Raw genomic sequence first — 6,753 nt, forward strand, 5'->3', positions numbered from 1 at the left:
GAGACCAAAGATGCTCATTAATTGTGATGGGGTTAACGTTTGGTTGCAATAAATGCCGAAAGCATACCCCTGGCTTCTACTGCATAAACATACCTCACAACCTAATAAATGTATTTCAGGATAAACAGAACATTGAAAACCCAGGAGGAAGCTTTTGAAGAAGGGAGCTCAGAATCATGGACATAATTTTCCTATGTGATGAGCAGGCATTACGTAGTCCCTGTAGCTTCCCAATACATGAATCAAGGTTAATTATTGTAACCCAAAATGTAACCAAGTAGATATGTTAAGATACATTGGCGTGTGTGTTCATATTGCTACTATACACAGTGAAAATTTGTCATAATATGTATCATTTCATTATATCCAAGACCAAAGTGGAAAAAATATCCCACTCAAGTTGAATATCATCATAAAGGAGTTTTTTTCTTTGTTTGTTTCAATAACATAAGAGTCAGGAGAGTTGGGAGGTATGTCCTAGGGATGTGATTGGTCTTGATATGTAACAACTTTGAACAACTGTGTGTAAAGTCACAGACAGAGGAAGCAAGGATTTTCGTTATCGGAGGACGTCTGTCTCTCTGGTTGGAAGTTTGGTGCTTGGGTGCGTAGTCTTCCAGAGCTGAGACAGGAAATGTACTGCATGGCAACTACTTTTTAAAGATGCTTGAAGGGAATAATAGTTTCAATAATTACAAGGGGATGGGGAATATATATTTTTATTTTTTTAGGAAAAGAAAAGGGAACACAATGAGCTCTTTTTGCAGACCAAGGGAAAGCAGAGCCTGGAGAGGCAGGAACGGGGTATTCTCTCAGGGAGATGTTTCAGAGGGCCTCTTCACAGAGCATTCATAATGGCAAGACAATGAGGATGCTGTTACTTTTAGCCTGGGCAGATGCGTTCTCTGAGAAGCCCACGGAGAGGATAAATAATGTCCAGGACAGCTCCCCAGGACCTCACGGGGCTTGCCCAATGTTGAGACAGCATCACTTCCTTCTTAGAACCCAGCCTATGGTGTTCCTGGGATTTAATTGGTATCATTCTGGCAAGTTAATCTGATTAGTTTACTTGTATCTTATATTCTGCTGCAGCATCCTCACAAAAAAGAATGAGAAAGTTACTAATTGATTGATTCACTTATTTTATAGAGCAAGGCAATGCAGTATGGTGATTTCGAGTCTGGGCTCTGGGGTTCAGCCTGAGCTCAGCTATCAGACAGGAATAGTAATCTTCCCTACCAGGGATGGCTCCTGTGATGATCACATGAGATGTTTGTCACAAAACACTGTCATATGCCTGGCTCATAGAAAAAAATGAATAAATACAAGCTGTTTTTACCAGAAGAGCAACCACAGGTTTGTACCCCAGAGGGTTGCATTTCACTTGCACCAGGGAGATTAAACAGGTCTTTGTCTTGAAAATGTTGGCGTAGGGAGGCTAGACAGCTCCCTAGATAGAGTTGCATACTTAGAAACAAGAAGGATTCTGGGTGTTAAAGAGATGCCTCAGTGATTGAATGCTGGAAAGATCTGAATTTTGCAGACCTGAGGGATAAAGGGTGGTACATTCTACTGAACACCAGAGATCCTAATTCCACTTGCCCCCAAAACCCCATCCCCAGTACCCTAAGAGGTGGCAGGTGGTTGGATATCTGGATGCCTGTGGCGTGACCAGTAAGTACCAAGGCCTTCAATGCAATGGCTGCTGTATTAGTCCATTCTCACACTGCTGTAAAGAACTACCTGAAACCAGGTAATTTATGAAGAAAGAGGTTTAATTAACTCACAGTTCCACAGGCTGTACAGGAAGCATCACTGGGAGGTCTCAAGAAACTTACAAACATGGCAGAAGGCAAAGGGGAAACAACCACCTTTTTCACATGGTGGCAGGAGAGAGAGAGCAAGTGAAGGGGAAAGTGTCCACTTTTAAACCATCAGATCTCGTGAGAACTCACTATCATGAGAACAGCAAGGAGGAAATCTGCCCCCATGATCCAGTCACCTCCCACCTGGTCCCTCCCCCAACATTGAGAATTACAATGCAACATGAGATTTGGGTAGAGACACAGATCCAAACCATATCAGCTTCTGTCCCCAGTAGCTTAACCTCTGGCTAGCAGAGTGGGAAGGGTGACTGTGTCCTGATATGGAAACCCAGATGCCAACAGTGGCAACATAGGGGTCCTGAAAATAATGACACATATTAGAGACTGTATTAGGCCATTCTTGCACTCCTATAAAGAAATACCTGAGACTGGATCATTTATAAGAAAATAGATTTAATTGGCCTCTGGTTCTGCAGGCTATACAGGAAGCATGTCAGCATCTGCGTCTGGGGAGGCCTCAGGAAACTTCTAATCATGGCAGAAGTGAAGGGGGAGCAGGCACATGACATGATGAAAGCAGGAGTAAGGAAAAGGGAGTGGGGAAGATGCCACATACTTTGAACAACCAGATCTCCTGTGAATTTATCACCAAGGCGATGGCCCAAGCCATTCATGAGAGATCCACCTCCATGATCCAAACATCTCCCACCAGGCCCCATCTCCAACATTGGGGATCACATTTCAACATGGGATTTTGGCAGGGACAAATATCCAAACTGTATCAGGACTAAGGACCAAGCCCTTCTCTGTTTCTTGGGACTAGGTAAGACCTGAAATTCTTATAGGCTCCAAGGAGATGGAATGGAGAGACTGGAGGTTCAGAGCTAGTCTAATTTGATATGAAAAGGTAAAAGAATTTGATACTTCTTACATCTCAGTTCTGTAGAACAAACACATACCCATTGTGTAATTCTTTCACTTGATATAGTCACGGTCATCAGCTCATTCTGAGTAAAAGTGCTAATAAAGGATGTGTGTCTGTCAAGTCCAGGCTGCCTCATGTGACTCTTATGCACTCCACCTTCTATCCCCCCATCATCCTCACCCCCAGTTCTTCCTCCTATTCCCCACACTGTGGTGGTGTTCTTAATTGATCCACCCATTAGGCTGAAATGCAGGATATCAGGCCCAGGCCCCTAATGGCTATTGGAGACAGACTGGATACACATTCTTATCAATTCCCTTTACCATGGGCTTTTTCTCTGACCCTGTGGTAAGTGGCCTGGGACCTTCTCTAAAATAGCATCATAAATCAGCCAGAGCTGGGGTGGTATCACCACAAAATGAAGAAGGAGATGAGTAGAGTACCTTCTACACATCCTCACCCTGGGAGGCTCAAAGAGGAACTATGCTTGTCTGAGTATCATTGATGATTGAGATAGGATTGTAAGGCGGGTGATCAGTCTTGTGTAGCCTCCTTCACTCTAATCTAATCTTACCACCTAACATGCCCTTCCCAATCTAGGTTACTCTTCTATGTCTGCCTCAGTTAACTGCTGTAACCCCTTTAAAAGTGTTCCAGGTGATTCTCCTGCATTCGCACAGTAGACTATATACATACTTTCAACTTGATGCAGGAACTTTCTTCAGAATAAACCAGCCACTACAAAAACATGCCAAATTGTAAAGACCATCGAGGCTAGGAAGAAACTGCATCAACTAACGAGCAAAATAACCAGCTAACATCATAATGGCAGGATCAAATTCACACATAACAATATTAACCTTAAATGTAAATGGGCTAAATGCTCCAATTAAAAGACACAGACTGGCAAGTTGGATAAAGAGTCAAGACCCATCAGTGTGTTCTATTCAGGAAACCCATCTCACGTGCAGAGACACACATAGGCTCACAATAAAGGGATGGAGATCTACCAAGCAAATGGAAAACAAAAAAGGCAGGGGTTGCAATCCTAGTCTCTGATAAAACAGAATTTAAACCAACAAAGATCAAAAGCGACAAAGAAGGCCATTACATAATGGTAACGGGATCAATTCAACAAGAAGAGCTAACTATCCTAAATATATATGCACCCAATACAGGAGCCCCCAGATTCATAATGCAAGTCCTTAGAGACCTACAAAGAGACTTAGACTCCCACATAATAATAATGGGAGACTTTAATACCCCACTGTCAATATTAGACAGATCAACGAGACAGAAAGTTAACAAGGGTATCCAGGAATTGAACTCAGCTCTGCACCAAGCAGACCTAATAGACATCTACAGAACTCTCCACCCCAAATCAATAGAATATACATTCTTCTCAGCACCACGTCACACTTATTCCAAAATGGACCACATAGTTGGAAGTAAAGCACTCCTCAGCAAATGTAAAAGAAAGAACAGAAATTATAACAAACTGTCTGTCAGACCACAGTGCAATCAAACTAGAACTCAGGATTAAGAAACTCACTCAAAACTGCTCAACTACATGGAAACTGAACAATCTGCTCCCGAATGACAACTGGGTACATAACGAAATGAAGGCAGAAATAAAGATGTTCTTTGAAACCAACGAGAACAAAGACACAACATATCAGAATCTGTGGGACACATTCAAAGCAGTGTGCAGAGGGAAATTTATAGCACTAAATGCCCACAAGAGAAAGCAGGAAAGATCTAAAATTGACACCCAAACATCACAATTGAAAGAACTAGAGAAGCAAGAGCAAACACATTCAAAAGCTAGCAGAAGACAAGAAATAACTAAGATCAGAGCAGAACTGAAGGAGATAGAGACACAAAAAACCCTTCAAAAAATCAATGAATCCAGGAGCTGTTTTTTTGAAAAGATCAACAAAATTGATAAACCGCTAGCAAGACTAATAAGAAAAGAGAGAAGAAGCAAATAGACACAATAAAAAATAATACAGGGGATATCACCACTGATCCCACAGAAATACAAACTACCATGATCAGAGAATACTATAAACACCTCTACGCAAATAAACTAGAAAATCTAGAAGAAATGGATAAATTCCTCGACACATACACCCTCCCAAGACTAAATCAGGAAGAAGTTGAATCTCTGAATAGACCAATAAGAGGCTCTGAAATTGAGGCAATAATTAATAGCTTACCAACCAAAAAAAGTCCAGGACCAGATGGATTCACAGCCGAATTCTACCAGAGGTACAAGGAGGAGCTGGTACCATTCCTTCTGACACTATTCCAATCAATAGAAAAAGAGGGAATCCTCCCTAACTCATTTTATGAGGCCAGCATCATCCTGATACCAAAGCCGGGCAAAGACACAACAAAAAAAGAGAGTTTTAGACCAATATCCCTGACGAACATCGATGCAAAAATCCTCAATAAAATACTGGCAAACCGAATCCAGCAGCACATCAAAAAGCTTATCCACCGCGATCAAGTGGGCTTCATCCCTGGGATGCAGGGCTGGTTCAACATATGCAAATCAATAAACATAATCCAGCATATAAACAGAACCAACGACAAAAACCATATGATTATCTCAATAGATGCAGAAAAGGTCTTTGACAAAATTCAACAACGCTTCATGCTAAAAACTCTCAATAAATTAGGTATTGATGGGATGTGTCTCAAAATAATAAGAGCTATCTATGACAAACCCACAGCCAATATCATACTGACTGGGCAAAAACTAGAAGCATTCCCTTGAAAACTGGCACAAAACAGGGATGCCCTCTCTCACCACTCCCATTCAACATAATGTTGGAAGTTCTGGCCAGGGCAATCAGGCAGGAGAAGGAAATAAAGGGTATTCAATTAGGAAAAGAGGAAGTCAAATTGTCCCTGTTTGCAGATGACATGATTGTATATCTAGAAAACCCCATTGTCTCAGCCCAAAATCTCCTTAAGCTGATAGGCAACTTCAGCAAAGTCTCAGGATACAAAATCAATGTGCAAAAATCACAAGCATTCTTATACACCAATAACAGACAAACAGAGAGCCAAATCATGAGTGAACTCCCATTCACAATTGCTTCAAAGAGAATAAAGTACCTAGGAATCCAACTTACAAGGGACGTGAAGCACCTCTTCAAGGAGAACTACAAACTACTGCTCAATGAAATAAAAGAGGATACAAACAAATGGAAGAACATTCCATGCTCATGGGTAGGAAGAATCAATATCGTGAAAATGGCCATACTGCCCTAGGTAATTTATAGATTCAATGCCATCCCCATCAAGGTACCAATGACTTTCTTTGCAGAATTGGAAAAAACTACGTTAAAGTTCATATGGAACCAAATAAGAGCCCGCATTGCCAAGTCAATCCTAAGCCAAAAGAACAAAGCTGGAGGCATCACGTTACCTGACTTCAAACTATACTACAAGGCTACAGTAACCAAAACAGCATGGTACTGGTACCACAACAGAGGTATAGACCAATGGAACAGAACAGAGCCCCCAGAAATGATGCTGCATATCTACAACCATCTGATCTTTGACAAACCTGACAAAAACAAGCAATGGGGAAAGGATTCCCTATTTAATAAATGGTGCTGGGAAAACTGGCTAGCCATATGTAGAAAGCTGAAACTGGATCCCTTCCTTACACCTTATACAAAAATTAATTCAAGATGGATTAAAGACTTACATGTTAGACCTAAAACCATGAAAACCCTAGAAGAAAACCTAGGCAATACCATTCAGGACATAGGCACGGGCAAGGACTTCATGTCTAAAACACCAAAAGCAATGGCAACAAAAGCCAAAATTGACAAATGGGATCTAATTAAACTAAAGAGCTTCTACACAGCAAAAGAAACTACCATCAGAGTGAACAGGCAACATACAGAATGGGAGAAAATTTTTGCAATCTACTCATCTGACAAAGGGCTAATATCCAGAATCTACAATGAACTCAAACAAATT

Source organism: Nomascus leucogenys, chromosome 6 (assembly GCF_006542625.1).
Source record: "Nomascus leucogenys isolate Asia chromosome 6, Asia_NLE_v1, whole genome shotgun sequence".
In the NCBI taxonomy this organism is placed as follows: domain Eukaryota; kingdom Metazoa; phylum Chordata; class Mammalia; order Primates; family Hylobatidae; genus Nomascus; species Nomascus leucogenys.